General features: G+C 37.3%; 1 long non-coding RNA gene across 11 annotated transcripts in view; it reads left to right on the top strand.

Moving 5' to 3' along the window:
- LOC112978662 overlaps positions 1 to 18,116 on the top strand; it is a 47,545-nt gene that overhangs the window by 26,725 nt on the left and 2,704 nt on the right. For 4 of the 11 annotated variants that reach the window (XR_003257963.1, XR_003257972.1, XR_003257965.1 and 1 more), the window contains exons 3-5: positions 8,802 to 8,926; positions 10,866 to 10,924; positions 16,085 to 16,243. This is a non-coding gene — a long non-coding RNA (uncharacterized LOC112978662). Of the gene's footprint in view, positions 1 to 8,801; positions 8,927 to 10,865; positions 10,925 to 10,979; positions 11,087 to 11,376; positions 11,610 to 16,068; positions 16,244 to 18,116 lie in introns of all 11 variants that reach the window. The other 7 variants (XR_003257966.1, XR_003257964.1, XR_003257967.1 and 4 more) reach the window with 7 other exon arrangements.

The following is an 18,116-nucleotide window of genomic DNA, read 5'->3' as shown; positions in this document are numbered from 1 at the left end:
CCCTATGTCCTCCTTTACTGTTTATGTATGTTGAATGTAAGGGTTAGAGCTGGGATTTGGGAATACAATTCTTTGAGACTCTTGTTTATTTCTTTATTCTGGTGGTCTGACAGTTAGGAAGAGGGCAGGTGTTAACAGGGCAGGAGGTTGGATGTACTCTTTTATTATTTTGTTAGCCCTGCAAATAATGAAGGTCAGAGATAGGGTTTGGAAGCAGATTCTCAAGACTCTATCTTTTTAAGGAATTCTCTGTGTCTCACAGAGTTAAGAAGACAAGATAACAGGTGTTGGTAAAGGCAAATGCTGTGTGTTTTACTGTTTTGATGCACACTGTAGTAATAAATAACATTAGAGCTAGGGTTGAGTTGTGTATCAGGTTAAGGCTCTAACTTGCTTTAAATTTAGGACTGAGATTAGGTTTCAGGTTAAGAGCTATTCTCCCCTAATAACTCGTTCCTTCCTAAGAGCCCAGATTGTTCTTGCATTCTGTTATTCCTAAAGAGTTGGAAGTGAGCAGATTTTGGAAAGGATTAATGCTCTATGTTGTCTTGTAGAAGCTGGATTTACACAACTGTAAGGGTTAGTGTTAGGAACTGGGAATCTAAATTTTCCTGCTTCCAGTTTATTGGTGGATTCTCCAGGGAATCCAAAGATGACATGTTTCTTTATGGGAATATGCTTTACTTTAGCTTTTATTGCTGTATTCACTGCTGGTGATTAATGTTAATATTAGGATTGGGGTTAGTGCTAAAGTTTTGGATTTATTGTTTAAAGTAACCTCTTTATTTTTTGCATTCTAGAGGGTCTAGATAATTACGAGTAGGGAAGGCAGTTGGATGGGCCAATGCTTTATGTTCTCAGTTAATCCTGGGCCTCGTTCATATAAGTAAATTTAGTATTTGGATTTGCACTTTGTATGGCTTACAAAGACAACAAGAATTAATATTTATGAATATTTATTTATATTAATAATTACAATTAAAATAGCTTTCATTAATATAGTAATATGGTAGAGAATTTCTCATGTTGTCTTTTGGTACTAGAAGTGGCTCCTGCTGCTATGATTATGGTTTGGGAACCCAATATTTCAAGAGCCCCATTTGTTGCTGCATTTTTGTAGAGCCCTCTAAGGTACAAAGAGGGAATTTTTCATTAGGAAACAACACATTATCTTCTTTCCACTGCTGAAAGGGAACTCCTGCCAGTAATTAAATTCAGAGTCAGAATTAGGGTTTGATAGACTTAAGAGCCCAGTTCATTGCTAGGCTTTATATTTCCTAGAGAGTTAGAAGAAGCATTGGAGCTGATGAAGACCAATTTCTTATTTTCTGTTATTGTAAGTGGTAGTCCCCTTGCTATAATTATGATGCGGGATAGGGACATGGTTAGGATGATGGTCTGGGAATTTGGGTCTGGAAAACCCTAAGAATTCAGTTTGCTGCTGATTTCTGAATGCTTCAGATTTTAGAAGGATATTAATAACAGCAGTGGCTAATGACTAATTTTGTTTTTTATTGTCAGAATTTGTCAGCTGCCCAATATTAAAGTTAGGACTTGGTCTTGGGTTAGGATTTGGGAATCCAAAGCTTCCAAATCTCTAATTATTGCTGATTCTGGAGGGACGCAGTGTTATGAAATAGGTGTTGATGAATTGAACTTTATTTTTGTTCTTAGCGGTATATATTCAGTTTTGTAGTATGAATTTATTCCCTGGCCATACCTGAAGATAGGGTTGGAGTAATGGGTATGGGAAGCTAAAGCTGTGATTTTGGAGCCTAGTTTACGTCAGGGCCCGGGGGCACCACCAGGTGCCCGATGCCAGGGCTGGGACAGCCCCGGCTGCCCGCAGGGCTCCCTTGGAGCGGGTGGACGGGCCCTGGTGGAGAGACCCGGCCCTGCCCTGCCGGCAGCCCCCGGCACTGGCACCGGGAGCCCCTGGCTGCGTGGCACCTGGACAGGTTGTCACTCTGGAAGAGTTTGGTAAGAACTAACGCAAGGAAGAAGACATGCCAGTAGTGGTTAAGACTTAGGTTTTCTTTTACTGTATGGACTTGTCTCCTTACAGTGTCTGTTTTGCTCAGTCCCTGTTTCGTTTTTTGGTCTCGCTTTCCCTGATTAGCCATCTTGCCTGCTTCCCTTCTGAAGCTGGCAATTATTTTATCCAAATATATATCCAAAATACCCAGACACAGCTGATAATGTGCTTCAGAGTAACTTCCAGACAGTTTGGCAGAGGGCTGCACTTAACCTGACTTTGTCTGCCAGGACATCTATCCAATACCCTCTTGCCAAATCTCATGTCCCAAAGTTGCTCTCTAGGACACACTGGGCATAACACTGGTGTTATACTGGTGGTCAGTGAGAAAGCCATCTTATTATTTTGGATACTTTGAACTGAAAAAAAATGAGGACAGGAATTATGTTTATGGGTAGAATGACAGCACATCTGGCCCAAAGGAGATGCAGGCCAAGTGCTAGGCAGTGAGGATTTGTCTAAACGGTGCTGCAGGGCAATAAACCCAAGGAATGTGGACAAAAAATCAGTCCGGTCTGATTGTGCTGGTGGTCAAAGTTCTCCTGCTGGTGGGTCCACAAAGGTAGTACAGACACAGGGTAGGCTGCTGGCCAAGGGAGTCACTGTTGTTTCAAAACCCCATCAAAATCATGTAGATCAGTAGGATTGGTACAGGTGTAGACATTTATGTGTATGCTGTACAATAATATGACAGCCTGTTGTCACTGACTTGCAATTCTCATGGCCTAAAAGGTACGGCTAAAGTTGGGGAGCACTGACATCTCTGTCCTTTGCCAGATAAATTAATACATGTCTTCATTTATAGCTTGTAACAACCTTTAGTAGTTTGTTTTATTCCTGGTAATGCTTTTCTCTCTTTTTCTGGTACAAGTTGAAAAATATTGACAGAGAGCAATGGACTGTTATGGACAGTATGCATCTGGTTTGTTTGTTCTCAGTTGGTACATTGGGATACTTTAAAAGAATAACCGAGTTAGTGAGACTTCTTGAAGGAGAAGGAAGATGGCTTCTTTCCTTGGGAACATCTGGGCACAGCTGGAGAGAAAAAGTTCCAGAGATTGTAGCGTGTAGGAGAAGAACGGAAGCAGGAGCTGGGAGCCTGCTGGCAAAGCAGAGAGACTTCTAAGAGGAGCAGGGAACATCTGTAGGTTAAGAAAAGAAAAAATTCCTAGGAATCAGAGGAGACTGCAGTTTGCTTCAGTCCAGGAGGCCACTGATTTGGCTGTCACTAAGCCTGGAAACAAGAAGCCCCCCTGGAAGATACAGAAGGCAAATGGAAAGTTGTTTATAAACTTTATAAAATTTCTATTCTGCATGACTGACTCACTTTGAGTTTCCTGGGTGTAAAATAGAAAGAATTCAGTTTTCTAAGACAGCTTTACTTCTTTGAATTTAAAAGTCTCTTTGGTCTTTTTGGGGCCATCCCCACTACAGGAAAAAGGGTTATGCCAACCCATCTCAAGATCTAGTAAAAACAGGCTTCTTCTCAGAAATCTAGATCACAGTAACTCCTCTGACTTCTGCATACCAGCTTTGCACCTTCTGGTTCGGGGATAATGAAATATAGTCTTTCCTTGTTTTGCTTTTTGAGAAAACATATCCTGCTTGTTTTCATAAGTATTTAAAAGTGTTCAGAAGTGTTTAAAAGTGGCACATGTCAGAGTACCAAATCAATGTGGTAGGCATAATGAGTGCTGTTGTATTTATATCTTACATATTACCTCCACCTTGATATCTGCTTTTTGAAGGAAGTCTATCAAGAGTTATCATTTAATAAAACAGTAATTGCAGCAATTGCTTTCTTTGGTACAATCTAGAAAAGGATGAATGGTTCAGGAGAGCAAAAGATCCTCTAAATTCAACATACTCATGGGTATGTGGGTAGGGAGGGTCTATTAACTGTATTGCTCTATTGAGAATTGTTTGGTCCGTGTTCTAACATTATATTTCATGTATGAGAGAGTATTCTTGATAATTCTTCACCATAAGTTTTGCTCTACCAGCTCATGTAACCGTCTTTGAAGCAGTGTATGTGTGAGCCGGTACAGTAACCCTACAACAGGTTGACATGTTCTCAAATATTATGTGATGAACAGAGAACAGAAAATAATTTATCTCAGTTGCTTTTCAAAGCAACGTAAGTAAGAGCCAGGTTGAGAAACAAACTCCTGTTTTCAGATCTGTGTATGGAAACATTCCAGAGAACTGACTACTCTGGGTAATTGTTTTCCATTTAACTAAGGTAGTAACAAAAGATTAAGAGCCAAGATGTCCTGAGTCAGAGATAAAATCATGGGACACAAGGTTCAGGTGTAATGAAGGAGATTTTTGTTTTAAAGTGTTACATCTGTAGAACAAGTAAAAACTCAGGAGGATGATTGTGAACTCCTTCCTCTTGCTATAAAGCAGGTGTGTGTAAGTGACCTCAGGAATACTAATGCAAAAGATTATGAAATATAAGAAAAATCAATATCTGCTGGAGGTGAAAGTGAAAGCCTTATGTAGTGTTCAGAAGACAACAAATGCAAGCATCTTTTACCTTAACCTGTCAGTTCAACCATGTTTCAAGCTGATATTCCTTGCTTATTTTGGAACTGGTTAAGAAAGTCTGCATGACTTATTCAGTGCAGGGGAAATATTGATTTTCAGTCCGAAAGTACTTTGTCATCTCCATGTTTTCATGAATACAGGAACATTTGTACAAGTCCCAGAAGTATGACTTCCCCAGGAAAATATTTTAACAGTCCAGTTTGACACTGACATTATTATACACCATTTGATCAGTGAGATGAGTAATTTAGGGCTGAAGAGTGTCAGGAAGAAACTCTGTTTTCTTTTATTTTATATGCCTGTATCCTCCATCAGCCTAAAGAATTTGCAGGGATCAACTTTTCAGTGCTGGAGAAATCAACAGTTAAGCAATCATACTATATATATGGAGTTAGATGCCCAAGAATGGGGTCTACAGAAGACACTAGAGATGATAGTCAACAAGCAATGGTAATGAGAAGTTCCAAATAAACATAAGTCTTACTCCTTAAAAAAGCTAACAGGCTCCGTCTTCACAGCCAGTAACTCTTTCCTGAAATTAGATGCCCTTTCTTAGAAATCCCCAAACCAGGGGGGAGGCAGATCCAATATAACTTATTCATTACTGTGAAACATTCACTGCCATTTTCAAACTTATTCTTCCATCTTTGAAGGAGGCAGTGGGGGAAGGGAGTATTGAGAGTGCTTTTTATAGTTTCTTCTAAAGAAACTGTTGCATACTGTATAAAGTAGTTGAATGGACTTAGAGCTGTTCAGATCTCTCCAGTCTTTGAATTCCTGCCAAGTTACTATATGCAAAATCGAGACAGTTTAAGAGGACTAATTGAGAAAATTTCACTCTAACCCATTTGAGACATGGTGATAATACATTCCCTTGGGAAACAGGTGATGTRGTTCAAATTATGCTGAAATTTAACCTTGGGTCTCCTATATCCTGGATGAGTGATTTGACCTTTGGGTTCTCTGAATATTGAGTAAAAGATGAGGACATTAAAAGATAAGGACATTAAACAATAAGGATACAAGATACAATACTTTTTTCTTAATTTTGTACAAGAAACCACCTCTGTCTAAGAACACCAGTTGCATATGGCCTCACGGGGGAGAAAGATGATGGTACTTCCATAACGTGGAAATTCCCTTTGAGGATATAAGCAGCTCTTGGTGTGGCCCAGACATTTTATAAGCAAAATTTAGGTACTGGGAATGTTAGACCTTTCCAGAGCAAGGAGATGCTGAGTGAGGGCTTCAGGTATGTAAGTTTTAAATTCAATGTGTAAATCTTGGACCCTAATCTATTTATGCATTTAGCTTTATATTCTCTTCCTTGCTCTATGTTTATGATTGCTCTGTGCAAAAAGCTTTAAGGAGTGAGAACACCTCCTCTGAGGTTTCTTTAAGTGTGCGGTGAAATTCTCAGCAAATGGCAAGACACCCACTGACTTCAGCCATGCCAGGAATTCACATGTGGTTAAAAGATAACTGGTTTTGTTTTTATTGTACGTCTTTCCCCTTTGTTCATGAGCATTGGCAGTGAACCTAACATAATGAGACTTACAGAGGTTCCCTGGACAATATTATTAAAAAAAGAAAAGGAAGCTGTCTAATGTATCTAATAATAACTGAATGATAGCAAACTATTCACACAGTTGTCTGTGTCAGCAGGGAATGTATTTAGGGACTAAAGAGGGGGCCTTCCAATCTTATATTTCTATGAAATAGGCAAAGCACTGAGCAACAAAGGATGGCAGAAAATTTGCATGTCCATGACAAATGATATAAGTAGCTTTTCATTAAAATCGTTCTGAAGTACAGTTCCAAGTTAACACTAGATATGCAATTTATGAGTTAACATACAGACTTCCAGCCATTGCCAATCACAGTCTGTATTTATATACAGACAACATTGTGTGACAAAAAGCTTAAATCAGTCTTTTTTTGTAGGCTAACAATATAGTGTGTGACCCAGCTCAGTCTAAATATTTTTCATCCTTTTATCCACAAAAAGATTTGAGTTGGATGATCAGAAAAAAATATTCGTGCTAATATTCAGTTTTGTTCTCCCTCCCTCAAATATTTCAAAATTAAGTGTTGTGACTGCTCTGACTAATATTTTTTGTTTTCTGCTTGTTCTTTTTTGAATCATTGTGTCAGGATTTGTCATTCTTATTTGTCATTGTGTCTTTTATATCTCCTTGTTTTGTTACTAATTAAGATGAAAGTGTTATGACCGAACTGTTCCTGCCAGTTAGAGCACAGAGTATACAGCAAAAATTCTAGAACCTACATTTATAGCATCTACATGTCTCATGGATATTTTAAACTATAGTTTTACTTCAAGTTAACTGATTATAAACTGATAAATAGTTACCAGTTTTGTGATTTTTTCCTTCATATGCCCTGCATTTTTGTTTGGCTACAGACACCTCTTTATTGATAAAACAAAACTGATTTTTGTTTTGGGCAAATGTTTGTGTGGTGTCCAAAGTATTCTTTACAATGGTGTTAACTAGTAAGCACTTGATTCACAAAACTCCACTGAAAATCTGTCTACTTTGGATATCTCTCTGTGGGTTTATATTACAGAATAGCACAAATGTCCTTTATTAGAGAACATCGTGGCTATTGTGTTGTACACTATGTTGTATCCTTTTAATACATTTTTTTCCTGCTTCTTCCTTATTCCCTCATTTAATGATATGCTTTACAGTAGATATTTTTGAAAAAGGCATTTAAATCTGTGCCCTCACACTGAACCAAATTCGGGATCAAAATTTTTATATTTGCACTGGCTTATTCCAATTGCTTTCCTCATGAGAAAACTGTGCTTGCTTAGAAAATTTGATAAAAATATTTTTGCTGTTTGTTATTTGCAGAATCAGCTTAAATTTTTGACAAGATTAATAAATATCTTTTTGGTGCATTCCTCCAAGGTTTTTAGCTGACTGTTCAGCCAGCTCTAGGTTTGTTGTGGAATACTTCTTTCATCATTAAGTCACACTTACTCTCATGCTACTCAAACAAAATATAACATTTACCTTCTCTCTATAATTTCATGTATTTTAGTTAGGCATATTAAAGTCCCATACATTGCAAAACACTCCTTTTTATCTGTGTGCCAGCATCTGTTGCAGCTGCTGCTTTCAGGATCCCATGTGCAGTTTGTCCTCTGCCAAAATCCTTTCTCTCCCTTCAGGAATGTGCAGGACTTTCCTGAGGCCAGGAGAGGAAAAGGGTGTGCCATTAAGGACCCTTTCTGCCTTCCTGTGCAGGTCATCTCCTGTGTGGTGATAAGGGCTTCTGGCTGTTGCTATTGCTGTACAGGGCAGCTCTGACTCTGAGCAGGAAAGTCTAGGCAAGATAGAGGATGTGATGGCCTTTGAGCTCTTCCCCCCCCACCGCCCCGAGGTACTATGCGCCAAAGTCTAGTCTGTGCACAGATTGGTGTCTTTTGTACAGATTCAATTATATGTAAGCATGTGGTACTCGATTTCATAAATGGGTTTGCAAACTGCTGCGAAAACCTTGCATGCTTAAATGTTAATATTTCATAATTAGGAATGTTACATGGAAATTATGTTGTTCTCTTATGTGTAGTTTTTCCCATTCATCAGATTTTAGATGCTATTTTGCATTATAGTTTGGATACATTTAAGCATATTTCTTCCAACTTCATTGAATAATTACTTATCTGTCATCTGTTAATGTCTGCTTGATAGCTAAACAGCCAAGTCCTGGCATCATAGCTAGGGATATTTGCTAGTTTGCTGCTGTTGCTTTCATGTTCAGTGTTTGTTCTGTAATGGCCCTTAAACACTTGCCATGCATACTTGGGCTAGAATGAGTCTTTACATAATGCCTTAGAGGAAAACAAGGTTCTTCTAATAGCAATTAAAATTAGCAATGACATTAGGCTAAGAATTTAAAATCACATCTCACTCCTGTGCAAATTCCCCTTTGTCATTAAAAAAAAATAAAATCAAATTTGAACAATGTTGTATACCCCATGGATAATACACAGCTTCAATGATTTATTTCTTGTTTTGGCACGGGCACAGTTGAATGATATGAGAGCTAATTTTGTTTTTCTGCTTTAATAGCTTATATTGTCTGCATAATGAACCCTTTTGAGCTTCATCAGGAGAGTCACACTGTCTATACACTTTTGTTCGTACAAAATTTCCAGTTTGTTCTCTAAGAAGTTTCTTATCTGCAGCCTGGAAGAAGAGAGCCATTTACACAAGTATCAGGAAGAGACAAGCCCACAGAGCTGAAATTCCTTGTTAAGGTGGTTGTCGGAGAACGGATGCAGAAAATGGAAGTGTGGAACAAAGTCATGAGGTGTGAATCTTGGGGTAGAAGGGTGTCTGATGGTATTGAAAGACGTTCCCAGCCGTGCTGCATATCTTGATAAATGATAGTGCAATGTTTCTGTTGGATCAGATGAGGAATGATGATGCCATACTTGGAAAGATGCTCAAATAACAAGAGGCTTTTTGTAGCAAAGAAGTGGAATAATTCTGTTTTGTAGAGAAGAATGGCAAAGAAATAACAGTGAAGACTGTCAGATAGATCAAGAATTTGAGCTTTCTGGAAATTTGGGATGTTTGACCATCTCAACATATTCCTAAAAACTGTATTCTTAGCTCTTTTCAGATTCAATTTCCTCTTTAAAGAAGCACTTCAAATTAAGAAATGAAAGGGGAGGCTGGGAGAAGCTTGTTTAATCTCCATTTTCACTCTTAATGTTCAGGACAAAGTAAATCAGGCAAATGGGGATAAGGCAAGAGTGATGGATATAGATAAAGGAATACCAAAGATCAAGGAGGGGAGAAGGAGGTACAGCTAGAAGAAAGGACTAATCCTGACAAGAATGGTCTGTAGCTGAAAGGCAACAGAATCACTGGAAAGCAACAGAGAGAGGGAAAAGATCCTGTCTAGGAGTAGGGCCTGGGCAATAAAGAATGATAGAAGTGCTCATATATTAATGCAGGCCAACATACACTGTTGATTTATTTTTATTTTTCCTACAGGGGGCTAGCATGTTTTTATTTGGCATTTATCTTAAGATATGTAAGATTTATCATAAATGCTTATGATAAATCATTAAATGTGAAATAGATATAATTTATCTTAAAAATAAATATACATAGAAAGCCTTTGTAAGATTACTAAGTGGATCAAAGTATAGGAAAATAATTTTTGTGATACTAAAAAATAAAATTATGCATTATGCTTCCTGTATGTTGCAAATGCATGCATCTGTCTGCTTGGATTCAGCGTGTTTAGAACCTAAATTTGTAGTGAAACATAGTCAAAGAAAATAAACATAAACCCATGCTTTGCTTTATACATTTGTGTTTTCATAAAACACCAAAGTTTGTCAGCTGCATTATGTAGGTATAAAATATATATAAGAAGTTAAAACTCTAATGGTGTAGTCATTGCATTCTTATAGATGGGTTTCCCGGAAGCTAAACTGCAGTGAATACCAGCTGACAATCAGAGGATGAAAGAAGAGAAAGCGCTCTTTTGGGACTCTTGTATAACACAGGCACTCTACGTAGGGTTTGCAAAAGCTGAAGGCCATCTCTAGTGCTGGGTAAAGCTAAGCTGCTACCCTTTTGAAAAATGTCAAGAGAATTGATATAGATGCCATGTAGTGTTTGCACATTTTCTGTAAATCCTAAGCAACTTCCAACTATGAGATTTTACAAAGCAAGTCAACATAGGGAGGGAGGAGAACATGCTGATGAGATTCTCCTTGTTCAGCCTGCCTCATGTGTTTCTGCCTGGAGCCATTCGTATGTCTCCATCCCAAGCACTCCATTAAATAAACCCCAGTCACATGCATTTCGGAAAATTTTTATAGGCACCGAGAGTGATGACATTGCCTTTTCCTGAGACATCTTGGTGAGGCGCCTATGAGAGAACAGATGAAATACACTGGGGCTGAGTTCCAGTGTGACAAATACAATATTCTAGCTTGTATTCTGTTCAACATTTTTTTCTGTTTATAATATCACTGTTTGTCTCATAGGGTACTGAAGGTATTTAGGAAACATGAATCAGTTCAGGTTAAAAAGACAAAGACTTGTTGCTTTACTTTTAATCAAGCAAAACCTATGAGTCAAAGGGATTTTACTTGTATGGACGTTATCTGAAAGTACTTTTTGCATTAAGTTAAGGTTAAACAAACAACAAACAATAGGGTACATATAAATAATGCAAGTAAGTAATGTTATAATATCTCCTCCTCTACATATTGCATATTTCTTAGCCTGATGAGAAATAGAAATATCAGAGAGCCTCAAATCAAAGGAAGAGTTCTGATTTTCTGTAAGTATTCCTTTATTTTCTTTCCATGTTGTGTGCTACTTTTACTTGTATTCAGATGACGACCTTAATCCTGGATTGTTTTGGCCTTCAGGACATGCTGGAAAACATATCTTCTCCTTTACTTTTAAGGATTTGAAAGAAGGGATCAAAGGCAAGAATGAAGTATGGGCTGATATTTGCGTGTTGTTTACTGTCTATGGGATGAAGGGGATGTTAAGGAATATATTAGTCAGGATATCTAAAGTGATAGACTAGGGTCATAATCATTTTTATAAGATATACATTGAAATAAATATTTTAAAGGAAACGGCACCATTTTGAGGGTATTTCCTCTACTAAAATTTCAAAGGTATGACGAATTATACTACCTCACTCTGAAGTACAACGTGGAAATGTTTCCAGTGTAGAAACTCAACAGTGAAAATAGTATCTCTTCTCAATCTTTCCAACAGTACACAGAAACCATTTGCTTTTCTCTGCCTTGGCAAAATACAACTTGTTCATTATATTGTGTGAGCCTTTGATATAAGTCAGCCAGAGAAACTACAGCAACCAAAACTTGAGTCCTAGTAGCCTGTGGTAATACAATCATGTCATCTCCTGAAGATATGGAAGAGAAGCGGTGCAACTGGCACACAGGGGCTTCAATTTCCTGTTTACTTTGTCTTGCTTGCATGCAAACATGGTAGGTCATAAAGCAAGCTGTCGCTTGGTGATAGACAGAGAATTAAGTTCTAATATAAATAGAGTTACTTGTCTGTCCAAGCCTGCAAAAACCAAACCATTCTGTATACTCTGTGGAATTTATTTTTGGATCTTTTCTATTCCTCCTTGTAAAACCATCATTGTCATGCCTCTCACTGTGACTTATGAAGTAAGTGTGCTCATGATGTACAGCTGCCCCATTGAAGAAATGGTCTCAGGAAATATTCCTGTAAATATTGCTAGTCATTTAGTGAAGGCATAAAAGAAACATAAGAATAGCCAAGAAAAAAATGTCAAATATCAAATGCAAATGTCTCCAGCAATGTCAAATGCATGTCAAATACTGTACTTGATATTATGTATTTTTTGAAAGGTCAGTGTAAGAAATTACAATAAATTTGAGAATACCTGCAGACAGCTTAACCTCCAGGTTATTTTTTGAGCACTAGTGTTTTCTATTAACAGGATGCCTCTCAAGGCCTAGAGTCGGCCAATAGCAGACAACAGGCCTAGGGACTTAGGTAAAATTTAGGTCAAATGAATATAAATATAAAGCATGTTTCAGAAAATGTTTTAAAAAATAAATCCATTGTAGCACAAGCTACAGCTCAGCAGATTATAGGCTCTATGCCTCACTTGTAACCCATAAGAAAGTCATCTTAAGAGCAAACTCTTTTGTTCAGAGAAGAAACCAAAAGAACAGGAAAAATCTATATATTCTGATGCTTTCAGGAAACCCATTTTGGATCTTTCCTTTTTTTTTTTTTTAGTTTGAAATGTTTTTTCAAGATTTTGGGCTAAGTTTTTTTGATTAACATACTATATTAAAAAATCAGTAATTAAAACTGGTGTTTAAAAAGATGATGTAAAAAAGTTTTGTTTAAATTTTATAACAATCATCTTCAGTGTTTTCAAATTAACAATTTCATTAGAAAGGAAAATGTGGAACTAAAATATTGTGACCTTTTTATTCTCCCCATTCCCTGTTTCTGGCTGAAATTATTAGCTGAATTTACCCTACATTCCCTAGTTCCAGTCTCCCCAGAGTTCATTTACTTTACACAAAAATGTATTTGCCCAGCTCTGATGCCAGCTTTAAATCTCACCTCTTTTGTAACTACTCCTTGGAAACAGACCAAATTTCTACAGCTTATAAAATTCAGGGGAGATAGTTTGGTAAAAAAATGTATTCTGAAGACTTGTGTTTTTCTTTTTTGAAGAAAAGTATTAATGCTGTGATGACTAGTCTGTGTTGCTCAAATGGTGATAGTGAGTGCAGTTAATATGTTCTAATAACTTATTTTTTGCATATCCTGACTTTTGAGAATTGATGTCTTGTATATGCTGCATATCAGAAATTTAACTCTTTCAAATAGGTTGGAGGAGTTTCTGAAACATTTTATTCAATACCAAAGTGCATCCTCATGATTTTAAACCAGAAAAGTGAACAGAGAGATTTTATGGATAAGGCCGATATCTTTCAGAGAGACATATTATGTTTTGGCTTTGGTAGCCAATTTATAACATATAAAAGAATCCTACTTTTATTTTTTTTTAAATTTCAGAGGGTGAGAAGCATTGTCTCTTCAAAGGGTTTTCAACCTGAGGCTCAAAAAAAAGCCACCTCAGATCATGATTTGTATTTGTGAATGTGCTTTTGTGAATGCTATGAAAATTTTGAACAATGTAAAAGAAGAATTTGGGATGCTGTAGCTTGCACTGGTATTCAGACTGGCTGAATTACAGCCTGAACTCAGGGGGAACTGTCACACAACACTTAACAGTTCATCAAGAGCTTGTCTCAGACACAGTACCTTTTTTTGAACCTCATATGCTAAAGAAAAAAAGGAACAGGAAATTAGTGGCTGATCAGAAGAATTTACAGATCATAATGAGCTTGAATATCCTTTTTGTGCAAAGTTACAATATTTCAGTTTGATTTAATAGAATGTGCAACATTTGTGATTATTGTAATGATCCTCCCTTTACTTGTGTCGCATACTTGTGTGGTGTGCACATTGTACGTTACATGTGCACCGAGGACACTGCCCATGACTTATAACTCAGGCTGGAGTGGTTCTGTTCAGAAAGCAGAATCTGCTCCCATTTTTTGTAATATATTCGGAGGGCTTGGCTAAGTGTGCAGAACTATGGCATGTATTACATTTGATCATTAAAAAAGTCTTCAACCACCTTTTTACAATTGATAAAAATAGTATTTGATTCTGAACTAACTGAAACAAGGAGTTATTGGCAGAGGTACTACGCTGACATGACATTGCAGCAAACCTCACAGAACAGAAGTAATAATTAAATATCTTTTCAAAGACTCCGGGAGCTAACATTATTTCAAAGCTGTACCTCCTGAAGCCCATTGTGAAATACTTCTAACATAGAGGTTGAATGGTAGTCCGATTAAGCACTGGCAGTCTAAAATAAATGAAAATAATTGAGGGAAGCAGTACAGCATATAGTACAATTTATACAAAGTTGAAAGGAAAATAGGTGAGAATAATATATACACTAAATTATATATATTTATACATTGGTGACTACTTAAGATCTTGTATCTGTCATGTATTTGTTTTATTTACAATGAAAACTAGAAAGGAAAACGATCATAAAATATTTAAGAGTCAGTGTAAATGGACAAAATGTTTTCCCAACATAATGGACTGCTCCAGCTATTAAACAATGAAGCAAAGTAGAAACATTTATTTTCCAAGCAGGAAGAATTGATTCTGAGATAAATTTCTATGATAATGAATGTAAAGCAGGCATACAATATAGTTAATCCAGAGGTATCTCAGTTTATACAGTGAGTGTTGAACCAGCAGCGCTTGTTCATTGTGGCCTGATTCTTCGAAGTGTTATTGTCGTGCTGAAATCCTGTTTCTGAATTAGGGCCTAGCAGGGTTCAGTGTGTTGCAAAGAGGTAATGATCTCCAGCGATGTATTTACTCACCAAGCCTGATCCTGTTTGGAAACACACGTTTCCTTTCTCAGAGCAGTGATGTTTATTGAATGAGGGGTAGGGGGCAGGCTTTGACAGACGGCTTTTTACTGCACAAATGTCCTTTGTTCGGTTCCCCTGCATGAAAGCCTTTGCAGCACAAGAAACTTTTAATCCTGCTTTCCAATTATTTTTATAGGTGACATTGCTTTTCCCCACAGTAATTTTTATGCAGTTACTGCCTACCTACCTATTTGCCTAGGAGTGACTGTCCCCACTGCACTCTCCCCCCAGACCTCCCAAACGCGTCCGCATGCAGGTTTACAGATCCCTCCTCATGCATCTCAGGAGTTTTATTCTGGACACAGTTAGCACTTAGTTTTTCTGCTGACTTCTCACAGCTTTGGTCTCAACGTCCTGTAGTCTGAGATTTAATGTACTTTTTGATGGTTCAGACCATGTGAAAATCTCCCTGTCTTCCCCACCTTCCTCAGCACTTTCTCTTTTCTTTAGCATTTGATCAACATTTTTTACATTTCTTTTACACAATCACATTTTTAAATATCTTCTCTGGGTAGGGTTTTTTTTTTAAATCTCTGAACATGTATTTCCTTATTAATTTCAGAAATATTTACTCTTACCTGGATAGTAATTTCCTTCCATTCTTTCAGGGAAACACTCACTAACCTAAAAGAGTAAATTGGTAAAAGCATTTCTAATTACTCTGCTAAGACATTTCATTAGGATATCAATAGAAAGTCATCTGAAGTCAAATACATAACTACCTATACCCTGGTGATACTTGTAAAAATACTGAGGATTAACTTCTGGGACTCAGAATTAAATGAAAATCTCTGTCAAGCTGGGCACTGGCTAGTTTACTTAGGCAGATCAGGCTGAACTTGTCACACTTTCCTTCATGATATGAAGTACATGTACTTGATGCTTGGACTACTTGCTCTTAAATGTCACTGAGGCTATTTGTGCCGGGTCATATCACTTCAAACAAAGTGTTTGAAACTCTTCTCCCTCCTTTCTTCTTATTGGATAGATAGACAATCTCTGCTATTGCTTTTTTGTAAAACCAGTAAACACCACTTATTCTGCTCTCTTAAATCAATGCTTTCTTAAATTGATACTATTGTTGATATTGAAAACTTGATATTGTGAATATGTAAAAAAAAAAAAAAACCAAACATTTCTAGACTACCCAAAAATGCATTTAATGCTTAACATTTTCATTACCTTTGCTCTGTCTCAGGGCCACAGTTAGTAAATAGAGAATTAGCTGGAAATTCTCCATTCCATTTAACCTTTACATTTCATAACTACCATTCAAGTTATGTTAAAACATTTCATGACAAAAATAAGACCCTGACTTTGGTTTATACCACATTAGAAGGAGTCAGTTTTTCAGTATGATGTGGTCAGATTTTGTTCATCTGATTCCCTGGAGTAATCTTACAGCAATGTGAAAGTTTAAAAGAATATTTATATTGCAGATGCAGATACCTGACCTGGCTCTGCTCGCCCTAAGGCCAGAACTGGAAGTATTGGGCAGTAACGCTGTTGCAAGAGCTGGAACAAGCTGCACATAAGCCAGGGCAAGGCTTGAAGAAATATGTGGTACTTCTTGTGAGGCTGGTCTCTACCATTTGCAGGTACAGGGTGAGAAATCTGTGCAATACTGCAATTCACAGCGTGGGTTTACCATCTAACTGAAGGCAATAAAAACAGTTCAGGAAAAGATAAAAATTCTGTGAAGCTAACAGAGTCTGATATAAGTCATGCTGTACTGGCAAAGTACATGCTGTACTTGTCTTAAAAAATAGGTATTTACATGTGATTGTCCAGTTTCAACTTTTTATTCAAATTTGAGCCTGTGTTTTGAATACTTCCCCATCACATGACATAAGACTCATCCCTTTGTAAAATCAATAAGGTGTCTCAGCAGTAGGATGAATAAAAATTTTTAAAGTATAAATCAGTGATTTGGCTGAAAATCAGAGATATAAGTAAATAAATCTTTGAAAGGATCACCATTACTATCTGTACAACTGAGAATTCAGTGAATTGAAGAGCATTACATAAGTAGGGGAAAAGAATGCATGTTATCTTTGTCTACGAAAATGAAATCCAAACCTGAGGCCACTGGCGGTGAGTCTTGGAAATCTAAATTCATTTAAAGAAAGCCAAGAAAACAAATGCAGGCTGTTGTACTCATCTTTACCTGCTGTTTGAGATTTTCCCTCTATTTAGATAGAAAATAAGGGAAACTTCACATGAATATAGCTCTTGCAGAGTTATTATTTTAATGGCACTCACTGACTGTATTAAAAAGCTGTGCAGGTTGATAATATCTACACAGGGGAGAGCAAAGGTAACAGTAATCATAATGGCAAGCTAGAGCTTCCTTTCCTGAGGGGCATATGGGATGGCCGGCAAAAGTCCAGATAATTGAAGAAATGCTGCTCAACAGTTCCTCATGATTACAGGTCTTTTGTTTTGTATTACTACAGATATGATTATTATTTCCACAGTGCCCAGGAGGCCTAAGCAGGGATGAGGTTCCCATTGTTTCAAATCTGAACAAATATTCAGAAAGACAACACTGGTTCCAGAGAACTTGTTGAAAAGGGATTATGTTTGAAAGATGAACAAGATTGTTTTCAATACTGGAGGCTCAGTATACTCAAATATGCCCTCACAAATACAGTATTATTTAGCTCGGACATTTTCTGAGGCAAATAAAGGAACATGTATATTTGCATCAATATATGGAGCCATAGTCTGCCTCCTACATCTGAAAATTTGTCTCTAAGTACATGAAAGTGGAAAACAGCAGCTGTGAAGGAGGGAATCTGGAGTACAAATGAACACCAGACCCAGCTGTAGATTTGCATTCTTTGCAGCTGGTGCTGAGTAGACATGGGGGAATTCTGTGACAACATGAGATTTTATGCATCTGTCAGCTAAATCTAGCATTTTTCTTTGGAGCATTTCCATGAATGTTGATGTCAATAGAGCTGTTTTAGGCCAAAAAAATAAAGGAAGAGGATTGTGTATGATTCTGACTCTCAGTTTGAACTGAGAGCTGGCAGGCTGCAAGGAGCTTGCCTTGATTTGGGATAGCACATCTGCTGCCCAAGAATTTGCAAGCTACTTCCATGAAACAGCATCATGTTTGATTGCAGAAGTGCAGTGGCTTGGCCCTCCACTAAAGCCTTTTGGTGTGTAATGAGAAAGGTTAAGAGTGCGTGTGCGTGTCTGTGTGTGTCTGTGCCTGTGTGTTTGTATGTACATGGGGAATTCAGTTAAGGGGGAGTGACCAATACAGTTTAAGAAAGGGATTTCAACACTTACAGGATCACAAATATGATTGGGATATCACAAGAAAATTCGGATGCCCCAGTAAGGTTGTAACCAGGGAACAATTGCTTGAACTAAAGTTATTCTGCCCTTACTTTGGTAATTTTGTCTCATTCCATTACAGCTATTTTTTTTTTCAGAAGAAAAAACCTTTTTCCTTGTGCC

The sequence above is a fragment of the Apteryx rowi genome, unplaced genomic scaffold (assembly GCF_003343035.1).
Source record: "Apteryx rowi isolate R43461 unplaced genomic scaffold, aptRow1 scaffold_96, whole genome shotgun sequence".
In the NCBI taxonomy this organism is placed as follows: Eukaryota; Metazoa; Chordata; class Aves; order Apterygiformes; family Apterygidae; genus Apteryx; species Apteryx rowi.
The sequence above is the reverse complement of the archived record's forward strand: the minus strand, read 5'-3'. Positions and strand labels throughout refer to the sequence as shown.